Source organism: Podarcis melisellensis (genome assembly GCF_964234715.1).
Source record: "Podarcis melisellensis genome assembly, chromosome: 13".
Taxonomy (NCBI): Eukaryota; Metazoa; Chordata; class Lepidosauria; order Squamata; family Lacertidae; genus Podarcis; species Podarcis melisellensis.
The window spans coordinates 50,598,714-50,624,737 of record NC_138545.1 but is presented as its reverse complement, the minus strand read 5'-3'; the positions used below and the strand labels follow the sequence as shown (position 1 = coordinate 50,624,737).

The 26,024-nt window shown below is 44.6% G+C and overlaps 1 long non-coding RNA gene across 4 annotated transcripts; it reads left to right on the top strand.

The window, feature by feature from the left end:
• Positions 1–279: 279 nt before the first annotated feature.
• On the top strand, positions 280–25,737 carry LOC309354390. 4 transcript variants are annotated; one of them, XR_014162243.1, is made up of 6 exons: positions 280–2,444; positions 10,007–10,088; positions 21,632–21,819; positions 23,288–23,355; positions 24,003–24,174; positions 24,544–25,737. It is a non-coding gene; the product is annotated as an uncharacterized lncRNA (long non-coding RNA). The 4 variants fall into 4 exon arrangements; XR_014162244.1 differs by having other exon boundaries at positions 23,288–24,174; XR_014162245.1 differs by having other exon boundaries at positions 21,632–23,355.
• The last annotated feature ends 287 nt before the right edge of the window (positions 25,738–26,024 follow it).

Sequence of the window (26,024 nt, the reverse complement as noted above, 5' to 3'; positions counted from 1 at the left end):
CACAGATACCATGCATTGCTATTTTTTATAACTGTTGGTGCTGCTTATACAAATTACACGGGCAATAGTTACTGCAGCAAAAATAGCATAACAGATTGTCCCAGGACGGAATCTGAATTATCTTAAGGGTGTGGAATAGCCTCAGCAGTGATCTGTGGTGCGGTAAAGCATCCGTGGCACATCTTGCTTCAGACATCAAAAGGTCTTGGGCCGGCCCTAAGCTAAGTCATGCTCCTTGCATGATTGAAAACCCTGAGATGTCAGTTTTGTCATTCACCATGGGTATACAAAGTTCCTCACTGCAAAAGTTCACTAATCATGCAAAAGGCTAGCAGGAGCCCTGCTCTACCCGTGGTTCCTTTTCTAGTGACAATGTTTGAAGAGGGTTTACACAGGTAGGGGGATTTGGCGGCATATGGGCCTGGATGGGAAGAATATTGTGTTGGAAAGTACCAAGGGAGCCTGGAACTGTAGTTGTTTTTCGGTTTTTTACATTTTGAATAAGGACAGGAATATGGGACAATGGTGTCGTTATAGTTACAGACAGCAGAGGTCACTATTAGCATTAGATAGAATTAATAACAGGTTTTAATTCTCAGCACCCTGATGCAGTCAGATTCAGAGAAACCTGAGAGGGTACAGCAGGTTTTTTGTGTGGGTTTTTTTTTTAATGGTGCCAATACCTTTAAGCGCTTCTAACTCCAGGAAGAGCAACATTTTCTCACTCAGAACTTCCCACAAAAGGCATTAGAATGGTCAACAGCCCTTCATGAGAGTCTAGAGACTTGGGGATTGGAATACCAGATCTGAGAGACTTCTTCAGACTTTGTCATCAAAATAGAGTGGGGCTTCAGGGATGTGTGTCCAGCCATATCTCCACACTGGGCAATTCTTCTGGACTCCTAGTGTGATTACAATGAACTTTTGCTGCAGGAGATCTTTTGTGTATTCATGGGTGCTCCCTGCATTATTTTGTTTTTTATTATATAAAAAATGAGTTTTAAAGGTGAATGAGCAAGAGATTATGAAAATAAAGAACACATCAGTAAAAAGAACAAAGACTCGGATCACTGTTTGTACAAGTATGAATATGTAAATGAAGTATGGTGGGTAGGAACAAGTTAATGGAGTCTAACAGAAGATTAGAGTCAGGCTTCATGTTAAGGAATCTCTCCAGAAGGATTCCTGATATCCTGGCGGATGCAAATACCATCGACAGAAGAGTTAATAAAGGGGGGGGGGAGGAATAGTCGTCTATCAGCAAGTTAGTTCTTACTGCTATAGTCTTCTAGCTTAGAAGAGAGTTTAAGGATGAGATAATTAGGCTTTTATAGATAGTTTATTATTGTTTTATTATGTTATTTTAATACTTAATGTTTATATAGTGCCTTAGAGCATCTAAAGAAGACCACATACACATCATCTCTGTAACAGCAGCCCTGCAAATGATATGGCAGCATTACATCATCCCTGTTGAACTTCAGGCACTTGGCAAAGACCTTTCCATTTCAGCAGGCAAAAATCAAGCAGAAAAATCAAACAGAACCCCAACAACACTCCCAGCTGTGATATTGTAAGACCAGCTTTTCTCAACCTTGGGTTCCCAGATGTTGGTGGACTACAACTCCTATCATCCATGGCCAGCAGGGGCAGCACTCAGGAATGATGGGAGTGGTAGTCCAGTAACATCTGGGAACCCAAGGCTGAGAGAAGCTGCTATAGATTGTAGTATAAGGGGAAAGTCCCTGTGGCAGGAGATTTAGTTACTCTGTCCTCCTTCATGTGTGTGAGATGTCTTATTTTGTTGTGCAAGAGATTTACCTCTTTCTCCTTGATGTCACAGCACCACAAACCTGCTCAAAGTCATTTGTTTCCCGGGCAGTTGTAACAGATGGATGGAAAATAGAGGATCTAAAAAGTAATACTGTAAGCAGAGAATTCTGCAGAGTGAGATGGCAGTTTTCCACCCTACCATTAAAAAAAAGCTCATGAAGGTCTTATCCACTAAAGGGAATTTTGTCAGAAAGTTGGGAGTGTTTGCATTGTATCAAATGGAAAAAAATGTGCATGCTCCCCAGATTACCTGTCTGTACAACATGTCACTAGACTGTAAATTTCTTGAAGTCACCAGGTGCCAAGATCGCCAGATCCATAGAATGCACATAGAGTTCTATCAAAGAACAGTATGTTCTGTTTTGCTTTCCTCACCGGGTTACTATTTTGTCAGTTTTTCCTGCCTTATTGTTCTCACATGGAGATGCTCAAGCCTCTCAGGCTTTATTCATGAATGTTATTCTCCCAGCGCTCTTTGCTGTAAAGGAAAAGCTCATAATCCACCTGAAACGACTGAGTCCCATTGATATCAATGCAACAAGGTTTAGCACAGTCCTATGCAAGTTTACTTAGTCGTACGGCCCACTGTGTTCGATAGACTTACAACCAAGGTAAGTTGTTGCAACTAAATCAAGCCTGGTCACTTTCAAGCATTTCAATAAGAATTAGTCACAACAAATGTTAGCTGGATTGGAGCCAAAATAAATAATCAATTTGGCAAGCCTTTGCTATGTTCTTGTTTTACCTTAATATAAAATGAGATTTTTTAAATGCAACCTGTATTTGTTTTTATGATGTTTTTGAAACCTATCCTGGGATGACTTGGTGAAGGGCAGGCTATAAATGTGATAAATAAAGCTGTATATGGGTACAATCCTGTGCCAAAGGACAGAATCCCAGAAAGAGCAGAGGTAAAGGGATCCAGCTCATGCACCAGGAGGCAAAGTCCATAAGTAAAGGGGTGCAGCCTATAGAAACCACCCAATCTATCTAAAAATAGCAATAAATGCATACATGATACCTGACCAACATAGATCATATTTATTTTGTCAACACTCCAGAAGTGAATAATCCAAGAAGGGGTACCTAGCTGCAGATTACATGTATAAAGCATATATAGGCAGCATATTACTCAGGAATAAAGTACCTAGAACACCGAAGCACCTGGCCCAGATGGCATTAAGCCCGAAATGCTAAAATCACAGGTGGATTGGTGGGCACTTTTCTTAGCCTCTCTCTTTACCCACATAGACAAGACTGGTTGCATCCCAGGGGAATGGGGAACAGCCATAGTAGTAGTAGTAGTAGTAGTAGTAGTAGTAGTAGTAGTAGTAATAATAATAATAATAATATCTTTATTGTCATTGCCCCCTCTCGGGGACCACAAAATTACTTGGCTGCTCCATCCTATAAAAGGGCAATAGAGGGGACACATCGAACTATAGGCCAATTAGCTTACTAAGTGTGATTAGTAAACTTTATACAAAGCACCTACTTAAAAAGTTTACTGAATGGTTAGAAAATGAAGACATTCTGGCAATAGACCAAGCGGGCGTTAGACCCAGAAGATCCACGATAGAGCACTGCCTAACACTACAACACCTCATAGAAAAATATAAATCAGGAGGGCAGGCCTCACTCTACGCCACCTTCATAGATCTAAAAGCAGCCTTCGAAACAGTCCCCAGAGCTAGACTCTGTGATAGACTTCAGGGTACCACCGTAGACAGAAGGCTCCCGTTTTTTAATCCAGGCAGTTCACGCAACAAGAGTCAGGTGTAGCCTCCTAGGACACCTAATAGACCCCATTAAAACTTTTAAGGGAGTCAGGCAAGGGTGCCTATTGGCCCCCCCTTCTATGTAATTTCTATTTTAATAATATTAAAATACAAGCTGGTCTTTGACCAGAATAAATTATTATTATTATTATCATTATTATTATTATTATTATTACTTAGAACACATTTACTCATTTTATTTTACAGATAGAAATCCTACAATATTTAATGTAATTATTAAGAATGCTTAATAGCAGAAAGTTTAGCAAACTACAATGTGTGAAATGCCCAGGACTTTTTTTCAGCCAAAACTCAGGTCCAGCACCATTCAGGTGGGTGCCACTGCCATTATAAGAGAACAAGGGAGGTGTTCATGGTGGCTTCCGGCACCTCTTTTTCTAAAACAAAAAAAAAAGCACCAGAAATGCCAGTGTGCAAGACCAAACCTTGTGTCCCTGGTGGGCCTACATCATATCCAAAGAGCCTTTTAAAGCTCTTTGAAACATTATTTAAACAAGAAACATCTCCTGTGCACATGTAAATGGCATCTGCTGCATTTTGCAGGAAAGACATTTTAAAAGACCCATAAAAGAGAAAGAGACCTTTTATTGGGAAATCGGACTGCATGAAGGAAACAATTCTCCAGAACTGGATAACCCAGACAGCAGTTAACAACCATTTCCCAGCTCCAGGGAAAGTCACAAATTAATCTGTGCAGTGCATGAGTCACGTGACTGACACATTGCTGAGAGTTTTGTGGCTTAATCCTGGGACCCCCTAGAGGAGGATGGGATTGCAGTGATAATTTATTAAATGGACATGAATGAAGAGAAACTCTTAACAGAAGCTGGAATGGTGAAATTGCACTATTAATGCTTGCCTTCAGTGTTCAGATTTTCTTGGTAATAGAGCTATTGAGTGCAATCCAGCTAAATTTAGGCATGTCTAAGTCCTTTTGATTTCAGCTGCAGAAAAAAGTACATGCTTTAGACTACAATCCTAGGCAAACTTACTTTAGAACTATTATTATTATTATTATTATTATTATTATTATTATTATTATTATTATTATTATTATTTCAGTTTATACACCGCCCTATACCCGGAGACTCAACTAGACCCGTTGCTCACAGCAGTCTCATTAGATATGAAATTATGCATACAATTAGCAAATTCACAATTCCCTTTTTAAGTAAATAGCAGCTGCAGGGCCCACCCTCAACTTGCAGATAGTGAGGATGAAAAAAGCCAGGGTTTAGTGTGGAGGGGGGAGCAGCAGTGCGGCCTAGAAGCAAAGCAGCAAGCAGAGAGAGAAATGTCCCGAAGCCCGGCGGCGGGGCCGCGAAGCCTGGGCGCGCTGGCAACTCTCCGCAAGGAGCGCTCCCGCTGCTTGCGGAGAGGTCCGCGAAGCCTGTCCTGGACCTCTTCTGAAGGCAGGCGGGGGGCAAAAGTCTTTGTCCCCCCTGCCTGCCTTCCCAGGGGCTTTTAAATCGCCCCGGACAGCGGAGAAGTCCTCCGCTGTCCCGGGCGATTTTAAAATGCCGCCCGCCAGAAGAGGTCGGGGGAAGGCAGTTTCCATAGGAACGCATTAATTGATTTTCAATGCATTCCTATGGAAAACCGTGCATCGCAAGACGAAAAACTCGCAAGACGAAGAGACTTGCGGAACGAATTAATTTCGTCTTGCGAGGCACCACTGTAGTGTCATTCTCAAAATGCTTATTCTAAAGTTACAGTAGTCTTACTATCATTGTAGAGGAAATGGTAAGAAGATCATGACCACAAGGTCTTTGGTAAAGAGCATTCAAATAATAATGTCTATAAAAAGCATCTGTATTCCAGATGTCGCAGCTTTTTAGTCTTGTATTAATTGTAGGTAGTTATCCCCCACCCCCCCAGATCTGAGATGGGGGACTTGGGAGTGAAATTACAAAGGCTCAGGTTTGAGAATTAATATATGTCCTTTTGTTACAAATTCTCACATTAGATATACCGTATTTTTCGCTCTATAAGACGCACAAGACCACAAGACGCACCTAGTTTTTGGAGGAGGAAAAGAAGAAAAAAAAATTCTGAATCTCAGAAGCCAGAACAGCAAGAGGGATTGCTGTGCAGCCTGCATTCGCTCCATAAGACGCACACACATTTTGCCTTTTTAGGAGGGAAAAAGTGAGTCTTATAGAGCAAAAAATACGGAATATAATGTACCCATCTGAGAAGTTGTAGCAACAAAGGGAAACCCAGAAGTAAAATAATGTTGTATGTCTGACCTACCTTTCTTTCGGGGGCTTTGAGGAAAGCAGAAAAATCATTTGACAGCAGGGCTTTCTAATAAAATGTTGAGTGGCAAACACTGGCCAATAAATATTATTCCCAAGACCCCTTCACTGGAAAAAAAAATAGACCAGTTGGTTAAAGTTGATATTGGAAGATATAAATTGTAATGACAGTGCACTAATTGTTGGAACTGTCTAAAAGGACCTTGCAGCATATAAATGAGTTAATAAATACAATAAAATAATGACAGTGAATAGATGTTGAAATTTTCCTGGTTTACTGAATAAAAAAAATGACGATTGTATGATATACAGTGGTGCCCCGCAAGACGAATGCCTCGCAAGACGAAAAACCCGCAAGACGAAAGGGTTTTTCGGTTTTTGCGACGCTTCGCTAGACGATTTTCCCTATGGGCTTGCATCGCAAGACGAAAGCCCATAGGGAAATCTCGGGGACCTTTTTTTAAATGCTGGCGGTGGGGAGCAAAGCCTTCCCCCCCCTCCGGACTTCAGAAGAGGTCCAGGAAGGCCGGCGGGGGCGAAAGGCTTTGCTCCCCACCGCCAGCATTTTAAAAGCGGTCCGGGATAGCAGGGAAGCGCTTCCCGCTATCCCGGACGGCTTTTGAAGGCAGGCAGGGGGGGCAAAGACTTTTGCCCCCCCTGCCTGCCTAACCGGGGGCTTTTAAATCGCCCCGGGACTGTCCGGGGCGATTTAAAAGCCCCCGGACGGCTTTTGAAGCCTCCCCCCGCCGCCCGGCTTCGGGGCATCGTCCCGATGCCGGGCGGTGGGGCAGGAACGCCTCCCCCAGCCGCCCGGCTTCAGGGCATCGTCCCGATGCCGGGCGGTGGGGCAGGAACGCCTCCCCCAGCCGCCCGGCTTCAGGGCATCGTCCCGATGCCGGGCGGTGGGGCAGGAACGCCTCCCCCAGCCGCCCGGCTTCAGGGCATCGTCCCGATGCCGGGCGGTGGGGCAGGAACGCCTCCCCCAGCCGCCCGGCTTCAGGGCATCGTCCCGATGCCGGGCGGTGGGGCAGGAACGCCTCCCCCAGCCGCCCGGCTTCAGGGCATCGTCCCGATGCCGGGCGGTGGGGCAGGAACGCCTCCCCCAGCCGCCCGGCTTCGGGGCATCGTTCCGATGCCGGGCGGTGGGGCAGGAACGCCTCCCCCCGCCGCCCGGCATCGGAACGATGTCCCGAAGCCGGGCGGCCGGGCGGGAAAGCCTCCCCCGCCGCCCAGCTTCAGAACGATGTCCCGAAGCCCGGCGGCGGGGCGGGAAAGCCTTTGTCCCCCCTGCCTGCCTTCCCAGGGGCTTTTAAATCGCCCCGGACAGCGGAGAAGTCCTCCGCTGTCCCGGGCGATTTTAAAATGCCGCCCGCCAGAAGAGGTCGGGGGAAGGCGGTTTCCATAGGAACGCATTAATTGATTTTCAATGCATTCCTATGGAAAACCGTGCATCGCAAGACGAAAAACTCGCAAGACGAAGAGACTTGCGGAACGAATTAATTTCGTCTTGCGAGGCACCACTGTAATATGAAAATAGATAAAATAAGCTTCATAAATATCCCCGTTTGGGGATGTAAGGAAATGCTTTCTTTCAAATGCTTACCCATCACTGCCCTCCCATGTACTCAGACATAAGCTCCATTGGTTTTAATTAAATTTACTGCCAAATCAATATGTTTAGGATAGTAGCTTTAATATGAATGTGGAACATTTATTTTCCTTTGTTGAATCTTGGAGGCCTTCATCCGTTTAACTGCAGGCCAAATTCCACTGATTTCTGTTGGGTTCTGGTTTAAAGATCACTGCTTCATTTTCTCATCTGTCAAAATACTACGCCGTGTATCAGAGAAGTGATCTGATGCTATTCTGCTTCTTTATTGCTGCCTCCGGCTATTTACTTTCCGTAAATCTCTTTTGCTCACCATGTATTTAATCAGTGGCATAATAATAAAAATTCCAATGAGCAAGATACCTACTGCATTATTAGGCCTCTTGAAATTCCCTTGCTTATGCTCTGTTCAAGTTTATTCAAGTCATAAAATCAGAGGTCATTGTGACTGTTTAAAAGCATTCTCTACTTCACTATAATGTTTACTATTGTTCATGCATTTACTATTTTAGTTCAAATATTAGACAAGCAAGAAGGTTTGCATATGTACCCTATAAAAACAGAAGGGGAGATACACTCTCTTCCTTCAGCACAGAAGTGTTTGCAAGAATTGATGCAGTTTCCTAAGGCTGATTCCCATGTGTGAAGAAGCAACAGAATTCTGTGTGATCAAATTTGCTCTGTGCCGAAGTGTTCCCCTTTGTCACAATGCTTATTTATTTGTGACTTATTTTATTATGACTTCATCATTGCCATCAACCTTATTACAGTCAATGGCCTAGAAATTATATGAAACAATATATCTCCTTGAAACTAAGGAGAAAAATGAAAAAAACAACAACAGTTGAACCAAAATGAGAAAAAATATTTCCAAATTTGTGTGGTATTGAACTAAGTCCTGCTTAGAGTAGATCCACTGAAATGAACGAACCTAACTTAGTCATGCCACTAATTTCAGTGGGTCTAGGGTACAATTTACGTTGAATAATCATTTAATATAAGGGCTTCAATACCATAGCTGTCAAGTGTCCCTTATTTGAAGGGACAGTCCCTTATTCCAGCGCCATATCCCGCTGCTGTCCTTTATTGATAGATGTCCCTTAAATGATGTCCCTTAAATGATGTCCCTTAAATTTCAAAGGAAGCAGCTCCTCTCCCTCCCTCCCTGCCGGCCAGGGAGGAGGGAGGCTCCAACTGTGTTGCTTGGCTGTGTTGCTCACCCAATAAGAAGTCTAAGAACGACTGGGGGGTGGAGCTTGCATGCCTTGTGTGTGGCTAGTTAATGCAAGCTGAGGAGGTTTTTGAATGCTGGATGCCATTTTGTTGCACATGCTGCTGCAAACTTTGCAGTGCAAAGCCAGGGCGGGGAGCCATCTTAAGTTGAGGCTGCATAGGCCTTGTGGTGCATGTGATTCAGATTCTATTCAGTTGAACCTCTGGTTACAAAGTTGGTTGGACAGTGTTCTCGAAGCTACCAGCATGAGTTTAACCAGACTGCAGGAGGACAGGAAGGCTGGAGTGCCTGGAACAGGTGAGGCTGCAGGTCCCTTATTTTGGCTGTTGGTCCCTTATTTTCTTTTTCTTTTTTTAAAATAATATTTATTAACAGTTTAAGGATTACAAAAGAAAGAAAAAGAATTAAGCAAAACAATACAATACAATACAATACAGAAACAAAAACACTACATAAACATTAACCTTAACAAAACAAAACAAAGACAATTAAAAACACATCCAATAATTTCAATATCTTATCTTTCATTCACTTGTTTCAGCGACCTCCTTGCACCTCCCTTTTTTGTATTCCACTTCAGTTAACTGTTTCAGCAAATCCTTTCCATCTTCCTCAGTTTTCTGTCCTGTAATTTATCTTAACATATTCTAACCTTATTTTTCCCTTTAATCCATTAACAACCTATTTGTACTTAGTTCTTTGTAACATTTCTGCTAAAGCCATATAACTTCATTCCAGCATTTTTCTAACATTCATTGATTTTACAGTCTTTCTGTAAATAATCTTTAAATTTTTTCCAATCTTCTTCCACCGACTCTTCTCCCTGGTCTCGGATTCTGCCAGTCATTTCCACCAGTTCCATATAGTCCATCAACTTCATCTGCCATTCTTCCCGGGTGGGTAAATCTTGTGTCTTCCAGTACTTTGCAATGAGTATTCTTGCTGCTGTTGTTGCATACATAAAAAAAGTTCTATCCTTCTTTGGCACCAATTAGCCGACCATGCCCAGGAGAAAGGCCTCTGGTTTCTTCAGGAAGGTATATTTAAATACCTTTTTCATTTCGTTATAAATCATCCCTTATTTTCAAGGCTGCTGGTCCCTTATTTTCAAATCTGTAAGTTGACAGCTATGTTCAATACCATTGTGCACATATTTGCCATTTGCCCCGTTACTGTATCCTTGTCTTTGGGCATCTTTAATATTGACGTCTTGCTTTAATCTGTTCATGGTTTTGTCTACTTAAACCACTGCCTGACTCTGGTTTTGTTTCAGTTAACTCTACAAAACGTTCCTCGATTGAAATGTTTCTAGGATAAAGATGGGCGTAGCTGATAATGTGGCAAATATGGTCATGGTAAGAAACATCTGGATTTACAATCAGGTAGCAATGATTACACCCTTTTTCTAATCATACATATTATCTCACCATGAACACTTCCCTGCTACAATGGGAGGAAATCATTTTGTATTTTATGTAAAATATGTAGAAAGTCCATTTTATGACAACTGCACTTAATTATGGCTAATCAATTCAATGAGATTTAGAAAAAGTCCCATGTTTGGACTGCCAGCAATTCCTGTACTTCCCCTAAGAGTAATATTATTTTTTGCACAAACAGAATGTCAAAATAACATTCAAAATGTGTGACCATTTCTCTTTTTCTTCCTGAATTGCCTTATATAGGGAATCATCAATAAGTTTACCGCTTACAATTTTATTTTCTAAGTTCTTCCATTAAAAAAAGGACACATTTGGATCCAATTGGGTTCAAATGCTTCTAATTATTGAAACCCTTTGGTTTATTGCAAATATTTAAATAGGCTCCAGGAACATTTGTCACAAACAATACACAACACAAGCAAAATTTTATGATCAACAACTTTGCCGTTAGTATGTTACCAGGAAATTTGCAGCCATTTTCTGACTCCAGTTTATGAAAATGGTCAGGTTCTGGTCTCCCTTCATTTCTTTCACTAATTTCTCACCAGAGGAACTTAGAACTCCACTCCCCACGTAAACCAACCTGGACCCGGTGATCATTAACTGAGACACTTCTTTGTGTAGCCTCTTCCACTTGTCGGGCGCCAGGCGAAAACATTTCTCTATAACCAGCTATTTAACATTCTGTTGCCTTTTAAATGTGTTAAATGGGGGGTTAGTTATTGGTTTGTTTTGGATTTGATGAAAGGCAGTATACAAATTTAATTGATTAATTAATTAATTAATAACAATAGACCTCTTTCTGTTTCCTTTTCTTCCTGGAGAGATATATTATCCTGAACCTTCTTAAGTTTCCAGATTTTCTTTCTTTAGAGATCATTTAACTGGCTCTCTCCATGTTTTAAAGAAGCTTGTTATCTTTGCGTGTAGGATGTTGTAATCAATCCTATATGTTTAACATTTATAGATATATTCATTTCAAAGTGTGTACTAAGAATGCACAGTTCACATATGTATCCCTCTCAGGGATCTTCAGAATGTTTTGTTTTCTGCTTTTTTGTTTTTAAAATTGAAAAAGTGCTATTCCAGCAATTAGTTCCCTGCATGCCTTAGCACTTAAAATGTGTTTTAATTTTTCAACTTTTTGTGATTAGGTGACATGGTTGTGCCTAGAATTCTTCACTGTAATTAAGTTGACACATTGGCTATTGTAATGGTTCTAGGGGTTGCTCGTGTGTAAGTTGCCGCCACTCCTGGCTAGGTTACCTGGTTGAACCCTTTCTCTCTGGACAGCCTTTCACTTGTGGCTGTCTCAGTCGCTGGTAGAATCCGTCAGTGGGCGTTTCTTGAACTTTTTCCAGCAAAGAAGTTCTTTGACGCCAAGTCTCCTCCTACTCTCCCTGCGCGGAAGTCTTCTGCGCAGGGAGGGTGTGGGCAGCGGAGGACCTGTGCTCTCCCCGCTGGTCTCCGGTGAAGAGTCCTGGAGCCTCCTCGCCGATTCCCCCATCTGCCCCCCTTCACCACTGGTGTTACACTGATTTCCTTCCCCAGCAGATGGGCTGCCTCTCTCCCTGCTGGGACCCTCTCCGGCATCGCTCTGGAGCCTTCCCTCCGCCTCTGGCTCCGATGGCAGTTCCCTGACAGCTATCATTCCATGTTGGGCTTAGAACGGAAAAACAAATAGCAGTCCTAAAGTGACAAAAAAGCGAAGCAGGGTTGGCCTAATCTTAACAGGCGTGATACAGATTGTCCATAGTGATATAGCTGACAGTGAAGAAATATAAATTGTTGTGGTCATAGTTTAGGTTCTCAGATTGACAGCTGAGCTCTTTTTATATACATTTTTTTTCTTTTGTGGTAATGAAGAGTACGTAATGACATAATATGCATTTCCCAGTGCATATTATTTCTGCGTCAGTATTCTGCATTTGACATGCTTTTCCAGTTCAGCTTCATTATCTAAAGATGAACGTGATTCAGTCTGAGTGTACCTGTACTGATTCACAGACATTAAGCACATATATCATATCTTTACCATCAAGTCATCTTTGTTGTAGATACAAAACCACACAACCAGAAAGGGAAAACTAGTTTCACAGTGTTAGCTTAGGTGAACTGAGCAGTGGCATAGCGTGGGGGTTGCAGGAGGGGCCGGCCGCACCGGTTGCAACATCTGGGGGTTAGGGTTAGGGGGCGCAAATCCACGGGTTAGGGGGTGCAAATCCACGGGTTAGGGGTGCAAATCCACGGGTTAGGGGGCGCAAATTACTTGCCTTGCCCCGGGTGCTGACAACCCACGCTATGCCACTGGAACTGAGGGTGAAGTGGTCGCAAGAAGTTATTTCAAGAAGCACTGGAGGAAATTTCCCTTGACCAAGTATATACAGTGCAAAGTCGCTTCCACCCTGCAGAGGAGGTGGGGTTGCGGGCTTCACGCCCCCACCACGCATCACTCCCTGGCCAGCCAATCGGCTGGCTCTGGGGGCGTGGCCTACCCTATTTAACACAGGACTCTTTCCCCACCTACCAGTTGTTCCTGCTTTCCCCACCCTCACGCCCTATAAGGTTTTCGTTCCTTGACCTTGCTATGGACCTTGGTTGGCCACCGTTGAGGGGCCTGATACGAATTTTCCCACTTGGCAAACTGAAACCAGCCAATTGGTTTTTGCCTACCTCGTAGCAAATCATCACATCTTTCTTGGTATTGGCAGTTAGGCATTGGTATAGTTCTGTAGATGGAAGAGGGGAGGTAGCGCCATCGCCTGCCCAGCATATAGAAGGGACGTTCGATAAAGGATTCCGGGGGGGCGTGGCCCTGTCCAAAGCCTGGGGAGGTGAGGGCCTAAGGCACGCCCCCGAGCGGTGACCCCAGGGGAGTTCTTAGTTGATGTGCATCAGCAGGACTCCCCAAACCAGTGGTTAACCCTTCCCAGACTTCAAGCGGACAGGCTGTAGCTGGATATAGTCAGTTAGGACCAATGCCTAAGCCAATACCACTCATCACCTGTAACCAATAAAGTTATGGCCTTATTTAGCCCATTAACCTTAATAATTGTGTCATGTGTCTTTATTTCCACTGGGGGGGGGGCAGGAACTCGCCACGCAACTAACTTCTGAGGAAACATGCAAGGGAATCCAAGGCTGTTTTGAAATCAAGGCTGTGACTCTGGAGTGGTAATGCTGTGAACCCCTCGATCGTAGGCTCAGGCTGTAAAGGTAAAGGTAAAGGGACCCCTGACCATTAGGTCCAGTCATGACCGACTCTGGGGTTGCAGCGCTCATCTCGCTTTATTGGCTGAGGGAGCCGGCATACAGCTTCCGGTTCATGTGGCCAGCATGACTAAGCCACTTCTGGCGAACCAGAGCAGCGCACGGAAACGCCGTTTATCTTCCCGCCGGAGCAGTACCTATTTATCTACTTGCACTTTGACGTGCTTTCGAACTGCTAGGTTGGCAGGAGCAAGGACCAAGCAATGGGAGCTCACCCTGTTGCGGGGATTCGAACCACTGACCTTCTGATCGGCAAGTCCTAGGCTCTGTGGTTTAACCCACAGTGCCACCCGTGTCCCTGGCTCAGGCTGTACATATGTGTAAATAAAGCAGTCTGTTCCTCATTTCCGGAAGGAAACACAAACCTTTGGAATGTCACACTGCTTGGAGATGGAGGGTGGCATGCAACAAGAGGATGAAACAATCATTCTGACTTTTAAAAAAAGCATTCTTTACTGCTTAACCTTATTGGTGATATTCACAAGAGAAATAGCAAGCTTATGGAGGTTTGTTGAGGGTAGCTGTTGCCTTCAGATGACAGAACAGCTGCACTTCTTGGCCTTATGTCTGCCTGCTGTTCTAATTGGGAAAAAGTCTAATAAAACTCAGAAGGAAAGATATTTTCCCTATAAAGGTATAGTTTGAATTTTGGCACAAAAAAGCAACAACTTTCTGCTATTGACCCAGCTGGAAAGAGTGAATAAATTCATCAATCCACAGTATATAATACGGTACATTTAGCTCCAAACTAAAAGAGAGAGCCTATTGCTGACTAAATAGCATAACTATTTCTGAACTATGCACTCTTACTTGAGAGCAAGTTCCATTGAACATCAGCTTGTATGATAAATGGGAAAAATAATAATGTGTACACTGGTGGGGTTTGCAGTTTCTGTATCCTACTCTTTTTTTTGTTACATCTCAAATTCCTTTTCCTGATTTTCTCCCCCCCCCTTTCTCTTTTTACAGTAAATACAGCATTGTTTGATTTTAAGCACCGCTTTCAGCTTTTGTGTGTGGATCCACGGGGGGGAAAAATCCACCGATTTCCCCTCCTTTTCACCTTCCCTCTCCATCCCACTCCATGCTTCTCAGTACTATGGAGCCGGCTATGCCCTCCTATGTCCCTTTGCTGGAATACCCATTCTGCAGACAGTGATCAATGAAGGCTGCAGTCCTAAGTACAGTTCCTTGGGAGGAAGATCTGCTGAAAGCAAATGGGACTTTATTCTGAATAAACATTAGAGCAAGCTGTTCCGTTGGCTTTGGCCAGTGATCCTCAACACGTATACAATTAGAGTGCATTTAAAAAGTAAGGCGCCGTGGGGGAGGCAACTATTCTATGCCACTGGATCAGGGTGGCCCAGTGCAGGATCGATCCCCTCCTTTTTGTAGAGCCAGCAGATGAACAGTGAAATCATCACAGGAGAGGAAGCTAAGGAACACGGCTGAAAGGCATGGGGGACACCCCAGAATCATCACTGTTGCCCAGAGACCACAGTCCTACTCCAGAGTACTGACTTACTGGTCCAGGGGTAGAAGACCTTTCCACTGCGAAGAGCTGTTGGCCCACAGGGCATGCCGAGTGCAGAACAGAGCCAAATGTGGGCCAATTGGCATTCAGTTTGCTATGAAAGAATGAATGAACTTTATTACGGTCACAGACCAGGATAAAAAACAAAACAACAACAAAACAACAACAACAACAACAACAAGATATAAATAAAATAGCAGTTAGGATTTATTTTTTTTAACTGATAATTGTTAGAGCAAATAAGGACAAAGAAACAAGCATAGGATAAAACATCTGAATAAAATACAAGATTAAACATGTGTCAGGGTTTCTGGGAGAGAGGAGGAGATGACAGAGGAGACGGAGAGCGAGTGGGAGGAGGGGCAGAAGGATGAGGAAGAAGATGACGGAATTCTGAGGGAATCCACGAGTCTGAGCAGCGAGTCAGAGGATTCTCAAAAGGGGGTTACCTTAATCAAGCGAAAGGGAGGAGAAGGGAGAAGCGGAGAGGAGCCCAGTGGAAGACAGACGCAGCAAGAGGCGTCTCAGCCGGAACGGAGTAAAGGGGGTGGAGTCGTCAGCCTCTCGGAGGGAGCAGGATTAGGAGAGAACAGAGAAAGGGGGTTGGAGCAAGGTGTTCAGCCGGAAAGGGTGGAGAGCAGAACAAGGGGTGGTGTAGCGGTCGAAAGAAAGGTCAGCAGCAACGTACGCGCGCCAAGTTCAAACGTAGAGGCGCGCGGAAGTGGAGAGAGCTCAGGGGAGGAGCCCGGCCCTAAAGCCAGAAGGAGGGGGGAAGAGGCGGCAGAGGATTCAGCCTCAGGCGAGTCACGGAGAGAGGGAACCCAGGGGGGCAGGAAGACCCTGCGGAAAAGAAAGGAGAGGAAGAGGTGGTCTAGAGCCAGGCTATTAAGTTGGTGTGGAAGAGGGGAGGAGTCAGAGGGGACTTCAGCGGTCTAACGTGACAGACGTACGGCCACGATGCTGAACTGTACGAGAAGCAGAAATCTTCAATAAACTTTTCCTGTAAATAAACTGCAACGGAGTGAGGTCTCTTGTGAGCTGGGACCCGTCCTGGGTGGCCGTGACAACATGGATAATGGATGGGTAAAAACTGATAATTAAAACAGATAAGAACTAAAAACAAATAAAAACACGCAGTTAAAACAACTGTAGGAGCATAAGAAATAAAAGACTCGCAGTTAAAACAACTATAACAGGCTGCAGAGTAGAAGCCTCTGAAATAGAGAACACTCACAACATTAGGAACTGATGTGCAAATATGGATAACAGACAATTAAAACAATTGTAAAACAATGTAAAGCAATAAATTTAGAAACAATGTACAACAATAAACTATACCAGGGAGTTGACTTGGAGTCACCCATAGAACCGAGTTTGGGGATTTTCATGCCGGACTATTTGGAGTTGGGCGATGGTCTGCGCCTACAGATCTGTAGACAGAATCTGGCCACCATCCAGGTCATCTTCTGATCTTTGCCTAACATAGTTTGCTATGGCTTATAGCAGGGGTGGCCTTTGGCACGCTGAGTGAGGACAAAACTTGGTGACCCCAAAATCTTTCTTATTTTCACAATAATTCCTTTTGGAACAGAGTTCAAGCAAAGTCTTGCTTTCCGTTCTGTGCATGCTCTCAAATGCATTATTTTGTGCCCCCTCAGCTCAGCACCCTGTGTGGGTGAACCATTCACACCACCCTAAATTTAGTGCTACTTATAGCCTGTATATGGGACACGGGTGGCGCTGTAGGACTTGCCGATCAGAAGGTCGGCGGTTTTAATCCCATGACGGGGTGAGCTCCCTTTGCTCGGTCCCTGCTCCTGCCAACCTAGCAGTTCGAAAGTAGATAAATACCTTCCGGCGGGAAGGTAAACAGCATTTCCGTGTGCTGCTCTGGTTCGTCAGAAGTGGCTTAGTCATGCTGGCCACATGACCCAGAAGCTGTATGCCAGCTCCCTTGGCCAATAAAGCGAGATGAGCGCCACAACCCCAGAGTCGATCATGACTGGACCTAAAGGTCAGGGGTCCCTTTACCTTTACTTATGGGTACAATGTACCAGCAGCTCCTGCCCCTGCCCACCTAGCAGTTCGAAAGCACGTCAAAGTGCAAGTAGATAAATAGGTACTGCTCAGGCGGGAAGGTAAACGGCCACATGACCCAGAAGCTGTCTGCAGAGAAATGCCGGCTCCCTTGGCCAATCAAGCGAGATGAGCGCCACAACCCCACAGTCGGCCATGACTGGACCTAATGGTCAGGGGTCCCTTTACCTTTACCTATAGCCTGTATGTTCCAAGAGCAGAACAAGACAGCCTGTTTACTTCAGTGCTGACACTGATCAGGGCAATGGATAACTGAGTCATCACATGGTTTGCAAAAATGCCTTATGGCTTTTCCTGTCCCAAGCTGGGATCAGTACTAAAACCTCATGCAGCAAATTCCTTGAGGATGCTGGTACTTTGCAAATGAAGGAGAGGTGGGGGAAAGGATGCCAGACCCTCTATCACGAGGCAATGAAATGTGACAACTCAAGGCAGACAAGCTCACAGCCCACCTTTAGAAAACAGACCAGATACCTTTTGCCCCCTGTGGGAGGAATCATTCCTGAAGCATGGAAACAGATCTCCGCATCAGCGCCGCTCCAAGGGGAAAGAGTGACTCAGCACAGTTAACAAGCAGAAATAGCTAAACAAAGTGAAGAAAGAGGGAATGCTATCCAAGCGGTTTGGCAGCGCAAGGTTGGAAGAAGGTGGAAGCCCTGAGAGCAAAGGATGGAGATCATTTAGAGGTGGCAGCTGAATGACTTTTTCAAATCTTTGTCTGTGCTACCCCTTCTCTTCCTCTCTGCTCACTGCCACTCAGGCATCCTCTCTCTTCCAGAATGTGATTGTCCAAGATCCACTGGAGCTTGCCCCACGACTTTCAGGTGATGGCCTTAAGCCATAGCTGTCAACTTACAGATTTGAAAATAAGGGACCAGCAGCCTCGAAAATAAGGGATCAGAAGCCAAAATAAGGGATTTTGCGAGCACAGGTATGTTCAACTTCTGAGCCCCTCCGAGCCAAAGGCAGGAAGCCCAGCCAGCAGCCAAACGAAGCCTCAAGCGATGGTTCCCACAGCATAGCAACATGGCAAAAGGGATGCAGCAAGGAAAACCACAGTCGCCTCTCCGCTGGGAAGCGCTGAGCAAAGGCGAGTCCCCAGGCAACGCGGCCGATTTGATCGACACAAGGCATGCAAGCTCCCAGTCGTTCTTAGACTCCTTATTGAGTGAGCAACGCAGCCAAGCAACACAGTTGGAGCCTCTCTCCTCCCTGGCCAGCAGGGAGGGAGGGAGAGGAGCTGCTTCCTTTGAAACCCGGGAAATTTAAGGGACATCATCAATAAGGGACAGCAGCGGGACACCGCGCTGGGATAAGGGACTTTCCCGCCAAATAAGGGACGGTTGACAGCTATGCATTAAGCTGTGCCCCATTGGAAATGGATTGCTGCACTAGCAGCAGACTGGTACTGCAAACTGCCTATCCTCCCTAGGCCTAGATGCTGTGTGCTGCTGGTGTTTGGTTTCCCCCTCCTCACACCTTCCAAGTGTGGTGAAACACACATTGGTGTGACCAAACTAGGATGCTCTGACCATGAGAATATAAGAAGAGCCTTTTGGATGAGGCCATTGGCCCATCTAGTCCGGCATCCTGTTCTCACAGCGGGCAGCCAGATGCCTGTCAGAAACTAGAGATCAGAACATAATAATAATAATAATTAATAATAATAATTAATAATAATAATAAAAATAATAATAAAATAATAAAATTTATTTATACCCTGCCCTCCCCAGCCAAGACCAGGCTCAGGGTGGCTAACACCAGGTATAAAAACAATTGATTAAAGTACAACTTAAAAACAAGATTAAGTACAACATTAAACTGCAGCCTCATTTCAGTAGAAACTCAAATCAAAAACTTTTTGGGGATGAAAACGTCCAATCTTCACCAAGGCCAACTATCCAGACTGGTCCTACGTGGGTCAGAAAAAAGGCAGTGAAATCCCCAAATAGGAGTCCCATCACAGAAGGAGAAAGGAAAAAGGAAAGAGGGGGAGGGGATCAAGTTGATTCCAAGCCAAAGGCCAGGCGGAACAACTTACAGGCCCTGTTGAAAGAAATCAGATCCTGCAGGACCCTGGTCTCATGAGACAGAGCGTTCCACCAGGCTGGAGCCAGTGTTGAGAAGGCCCTGGCTCTGGTTGAGGCTAATCTGACTTCCTTAGGGCCCAGGACCTCTAGGGTGTTGCTGTTTATGGACCTTAAACTCCTTTGCAGGGCATACCGGGAGAGGCAGTGCCGTAGGTATGAGGGTCCTAGGCCGTGAAGGGCTTTAACATAATGCAAGAACCCTCTCCCTTCCCATGGTTCTCAGCAATGAGTATCTGAAAGCATTTCTGCCTCCGACTGTAGAGGTAGAACATAGCCATCATGGCTAGTAGCCTTCACTAGCCTCTCCTCCAGTAATTTGTCCAATTTTTAAAGCCTTCCAAGTTGGTGGCCATCACTATGGGCAGCGAGTTCCATAGTTTGACTGTGTTGCTTGAAGAAGTATCGCAGAATCTTATAACTGTAGGGTTGGAAGTGTTGGTTGGCACTCAAGATCAAGTGTTACAGAACAAAGGAAACATGTCTCCTCTCTCCTTCTCTGAGAGAGAACAGAAAAAGCAAAAGTACAACAAAGACTGAACAGCGTAACTGAACTTCCATTCTCATGACTCCAATAGTATGGAATGTCAACACAGACATGTGAGGGAAACAATCACACATCAGCAGTGGAGAGAAAGAAATTCCAACAGGAAGGGATGCCAACGGTCAACTAGTCCAACCCTGTGATGCAGGAGTCTCAGGTACCGTATTTTTCGCTCTATAGGACTCACTTTCTCCCCTCCAAAAAATTAAGGGGACATGTGTGTGTGTCCTATAGAGCGAATGCAGGCTGCGCGGCTAAGCCCAAAGCCAGAACAGGGAGACGGAGCACTGTGGAGCGCTCCGTCTCGCTGTTCTAGCTTGGGGTTAGCTGCGCAAAACCTCTGCAGGGCAGCAGGGTGCCTTCACCCCGCTGCCCTGCAGAGGCTAGAAAGGCTGTCCCCGAAGCCAGAACAGCGAGATGGAGCGCCCCGTCTCACTGTTCTAGCTTGGGTATGGTTGCGCAAAGCCTCCGCAGGGCAGCGGGGTGCTTGCACCCTGCACCCGCTGCCCTGCAGAGGCTCCAAAGGCTGTCCCCAAAGCCTGAAGCCTTTGGAGTGCAGCGGGAACTTGCGCTGTGCTCCAAAGGCTTCAGGGATCTTTGAGGCTGGCGGTGGGGGGAAGCAGCACTTCCCCCCACCGCCAGCCCCACAAGCTCGGGGGGCAGCGGGAAGGTGGCTCGCCGCCTTTGCGCTGCTCCCTGACCTGGTCTTTGGGGCTGGCGGTGGGGGAAAGCATCGCTTCCCCCCACCGGCCCCAAAGAACAGGTCAAAAGGAACCTGAAGCCTCCGGAGCCCAGAGGGAGCTCCGGAGGCTTTGGGTGAATGCACCTTGAACGCACCTTGTTTTAGAGGGGGAGAACAAGAAAAAAAAATATTTCCTGTTCTTCCCCTCCTATGGTCCAGTGCGTCCTATGGTCTGGTGCGTCCTATAGAGCGAAAAATACAGTAAACCATACAAGACAGATGGCCCTCCAACCTCTGCTTAAAAATCTCCAAAGAAAGAAAGTTCACAACCTCTCGTGAGAATCCCAACCACTGCTGAACAGCTCTTGCTGTCAAAAAGTTCTTCCTGGTGTTCAGTCCAAACTTTCTTCTATCTGTTCCAGTGTTCAGCTTCATAGGATATCCATGAGTTTTGGTGTTATGAAAGAGGGAGAAAACCCTTTCTCTATTCACTTTCTCCATGCCATGCATAATTCTATAAACCTCTTTCATAGCACCTCTTCCTCACCTTTTCTCTGCATGAAGAAGTCCCAAACACTGCTGTTTCTTCATAGGGGAATCTTCCAGCTCCTTGATTATTTTGGTGGCCCTTTTCTGAACCTTTTCCAAGTCGACAATAGTCTTTTTGAAGTGTGGCAGCTAGATCTGTACACATCCCTCCAAAGTGATCACACCATAGATTTGTATAATGGGATTATGATACTGGCAGTTTTATTTTCAATTCCTTTCCTAACAATCCCTAGCATGGAATTTGCCTTTTTCATGGCCATCACCCACTGGGCCGATGCCTTTCTTGAGTTATCTACTGTGACCCCAGGGTCTCACTCCTCCACCCTACTGTCAGCACAAGAGAACAGCTGTAAATGGATTCTCCCAAATATTGCCACAAACTCCAGCCTGCTGCAATTGGATGAATGGAAGTAGCAGACTCCACCCAGTCTGCAGGTCATACATTTCCCAACCTAGGAGTAGTCAAAGGGAACCGAAGGGCACTGTGGTACTGCCCAAAAATTGTGAGGTTGGTGCCTGCTTTGTTCTGGAATTTGATCATGAAAGTTTTTTGACTGAGTGGAAAAAAATAGAATGTAATATGTCTGCATCCAGTGTTTATCAATACCAATACTATATCCCAGGCATGAAAGGAGTGGGAAACACTAACAGGGAGGTGAGGAATGCAATCACCCTTGATTTCTCCAATTACAGAATGGAATATCAATTTTGAAAAGACAGACAAGCAAAGACAAAATATCATTGCAGAGACAGAAGCTTGGATCAATTCTTTCTTTCTCCAAATAGGACCACCTGTTGTTCTGACATCACTGTTGGATGAAGCAGCCATTTCAGTCCAGCTGAAAGTAAACACATTTGTTACCATCTGCCAAGAAGCAGAGGTAAAGAAAGACTAGAAGGGGAGAAAAGGAGAGGGAATCAGGATTAAATAAGGGGAAGAACGTTGGGTTATCCTTGTTTTCCATTGATTTTGGAATCTGAATGGATTTGGGCAAGAGCACGTAACCATGTGGATTTCAGTGATTGGCCATCCTTACACATGTGATGTCAGGGGAAAGGGTATCCATTTATGGGGTTTTCCTGTTATTTATCAGCCAACAGTGAACTAGCCAGCTATTTTGTATTGGCTATCTCATCCTGGATAGAAGTCAAGACCTTATTCAACACAGCTACTGAAAGCAGAAAGAAAATGACACCACACAAACTCATGTTTAAATCGAACTTTTCCCTGCAGGTTCCTCCACGTCCGTCTCCAGCTCCTCCTCTGCCCCACTCTCCCTCCTGTTTTCCGCCACCGGGCTCACACACACCTCTAGCACACAAACACAGCATTCTATTTTTCTTTTTTGAAGGAGAGGCAGAGGCAAGAGTGGGCTGGTGCTGTCTCCATCTGCTTGTTCCAGAACCATTTCAGATTTATGAGAAAGAGGGATTTTGCCTCAGCTCCCCCCCCCCCCCAAAGACATAAGGGATGGTTCAGCCTGGTCCTTCCCACCTGGAAGTCGAATAAACAAGCCAGTGTCGGGATAGCATGATCTGTTCCTGCTCCAGGAGAACTATTGGCTTCTGAACTGGGCAGAAGAAAGGGTTAACACATGCATCTTCAGTGGATGTGTGCTTCCAAAGATCTTGAGCCTAGAATCATGGGTGTGCTGCAGGAATGTTGCCTTGCACAATTCTATCTGCCCACCACAGATCTCTTAATGGGTTGCTGTGACTTACTGTAATAGGGTGTGTCATTTTAGGTGGTGAAACTTAATGTTTGCAAATTGCTTCAGCAAGGGGTCTTAAAAATATGTTTTTGGGTGTGAGGAATTCAAATCTTCTATTATTTTTGTGGTTGGACAACATTTAGATGGGCAAATCTATGCTCAATTAAAAAGCATGTAAACAGCTCTCGGAAAGCCAAAGAGTTTTAATTTTACCTTCTGAAAAATTTTACCTTCTGAAAATGTTAGGTAATGCTATAAATTGTTAGGTAATGCTATATTTTTTTTTTAAGTTTCTCTGCATAAAACATAGCCTACTAAGCATGAAATATTATTTTCTAATGCTGCAAGTAAAAGTGAACTGACTGTGCATGGTTGGGTATTTTCCTAGAGCTCCAAAATACCCTTGAGCTAAATCACCCAAGAGTTTCTCAATACCTTCCATACTAAACACACAGATCAGTTTGTTTTTGAAAGCAGGTATTTTGGGTTAAGGGATCTTCCATTCTACCCTCAGGGGAATCGCCACCAACACAATGAATGTTTTATATAAATAAATAACGATGGTTAATCACTGGTTTCAGATTTGGGTAAATTGTTTCTCCTGAATTGTTCTAGACACATGAAATTTATATTTTAGATGAAGACCGACATATTACCTAGAGATCACAGTACAGCTGTCTTGCAAAAAATAACTTTCTCTATGAGGTCAGTAATTTTCCGCAATTTTATGTGGGGGGGGGGGGATCAGTCACTGAAAAGATATACAGGGTCTCTTTCTAACAATCATTTTCTTTTGCTACCCCATTGCCAAGATTACAGAACTCCCTCTTTACACATATGAAGGCAGGGGCAACACACCTTAAAGGGTCACAAGGGAGTCTCTGAGTTCTCTAAAAGTTAATGTTCATAATTTTGTTCGGTGTTTTCACTGCGGTACCTTTTGAGTGCTTTGCGTATGTAGCTTATTAAGTTATCAAAGCATTGTGTGGCCAGTTTAAGATTGGAGGAGAGTTCATAGCATTAATGGAATGTCTTCTTCTTGTGTGGCACCAAAAGGGACACGGCATTGAATTCATGTCTGTCTTTTGCCTCGTGATCACCTGCTTTCATCCCTATCTCTGCTACGGCAAGTTCCAGCATTCCAAACCTGTGAGCAGTTTGCAAAGTCTTGGCAAGAAATAAAATAAATGTAGTGAAAGCAATGTTGGATAGAGACACAGTTAGCCTAGCCTACCATTTGATGGAGTCTGGACTTTAGAAGCGAGCTCTGAAATGACAGCATAAACTTCTCTCCTTGTTATATTTAAGGTTCTGCATAGACTCACTTTCCACTTTTATCTTTCAAAACTCAGTCTCTCACTGCCTGTGACCTCCAACTGTAGCATCCTAAGGCATCTGAGGGTCTCCTGCTCTGCTCACTTTGATTTGCTACCCCTTATGCCAGGAACTGCTCTTCTGAACACATAAGTGCCAGCTTTCTCTGTGACTCAACACCCAAGTCTTCAACTAAAGCAAAGTCTGAGTGTATGTGCTTCTGTTAATTCCCTATTTAACATCTCCCTCTGTTGTCTTCCCCATCTAAATTTAGAACGTATGTTCCTTGGGGCAGGTTTTTTGTAGCACAGAAAATCTGCAGAGATAACCTCCTTCACACATTCATGTATATCATGTCCCTCCTAAACATTTGACAGTTTGAAGCTGAATTGTGTGAACTGACTGTATTGAAAGTATTGCTTGAAATAATCTGGGGAATTACGAAAATTCCACCTTGTGTATGTGATCCCTTGTTGCTCATTTACACATGAAAGCAACCAAGCGGTAGGCATAACTAAGTGAAAAGGGTCTGTTACTGTAATCTCCCACTACTACTGTTAACATTTGTCTATGGCTTAGGTTTGGAAGGGACATGTTTCAGTCTGTTATACTGGTTCTGCGAGGACATGGAGCATTGTGAAGGAGATTCAGAAAGAAATCAAAACGCTCTTGCCAAGGGTGAAAAAGATTATGAGAAGCAAAGGGATCAGCTTGAGAATGTGGAGGTGAGCATCATGTGCAAATGCTGTTGATGAGGTGGGTTGTGTTAACAGACTCTATTGGTTTCTGTTCTTGCCTAAATTCCGTAAGAGAAGATCACATAACACCACCCTGTGATCTTCGGATGAAGGGTGGTATACACATTTAATAAACAACAAAACACCCCAAAATTGTTTTCCCTTACAGCAGGCATGGAAAAACTTTGGCCTTTCAGATGTTGTTGGACTACAACTCCCATCATCCCTCGCCATTGGTCATGCTAGCTGGGGCAACGCTACCTGGAAGGCCAGAGGTTCCCCGTTTTAGGTGTATATCCATCGCTAGGCCGTAATAATCCTTCCTTCAGAAGGACAGTGAATTTCAGAAGTTAAAGTGCATTAGGGGGGAATGCTAAAATGGGAAAGAGAAACTGTGATTTCAACTGCTTTTGCAAGATACGTAGTTACCAGAGGAGGAGGCCACAGCTCTAGTGCACAGCTGTTTAATGCATTAATCTGCAGACATAGTTATTCTCTGGCTGGAGTCCACAGGCTTCCCTAAGACCAAAAAATGAGCTCTGACTGGGTTTTTCGAGTTAGTAAAATCTATGTATGTGTTGTCAGTGCACATCTGGAATTTAGAACTGCTAATGGATCTGCTGTGAAAGAAGAGAAGGGAGAAGTGTCTAGCCAACCAACCCATATGTTAAAAAGCATTACTACATTGCTGGCAGACAGCCCTTTGCTCTCTTAACTTTGCACCAGTAAAATTGGAATGCTAAAACAGTCCGATAGGGGCTCAGTGCATATGCCTCGAGGCCTACTGGAATGCAGATTTCCCACTCCCACCCACAAAGGAGTATTTAAATAGCAAGCTACTGGGTTTTTTTTTTGGGGGGGGGGACAAATCATCTGCCAACGTATTGTATATTTTATTATCATATCAAACACAGTGACACCACATTAGGTCCCTGGGCTAAATCTGGTAGCCTAACCACTCGGTTGGTAACCCAGAAGCAATGGGGTGTGAATGGACTGGTAGTTGTGGTTCTCGTATTTGCAACCAGTCTAGTTTGGGAAAACTGTACCTTAGTTGAGACGACAGGATTCATGTTATTCCATGCATACTGGGGCAAAGCAATTATGGCAGCCACTTATATAGGAGGAAGCAACATGTGGCCAGGACATATTTTGCTCACCTCATCCCACTGATAAATTTATTCTCCATCACTACCTGTGAGCCTTCCTTTCTTTTCAGTGGTCTGTTTACATCTAGCGCAATGTCTCCATCTTCTTCATTCCAGCAGCAGCAGCAGCTTCCATTCTATTCCCTTTTCTGTAGTCAAAATATGTTAGATGTTT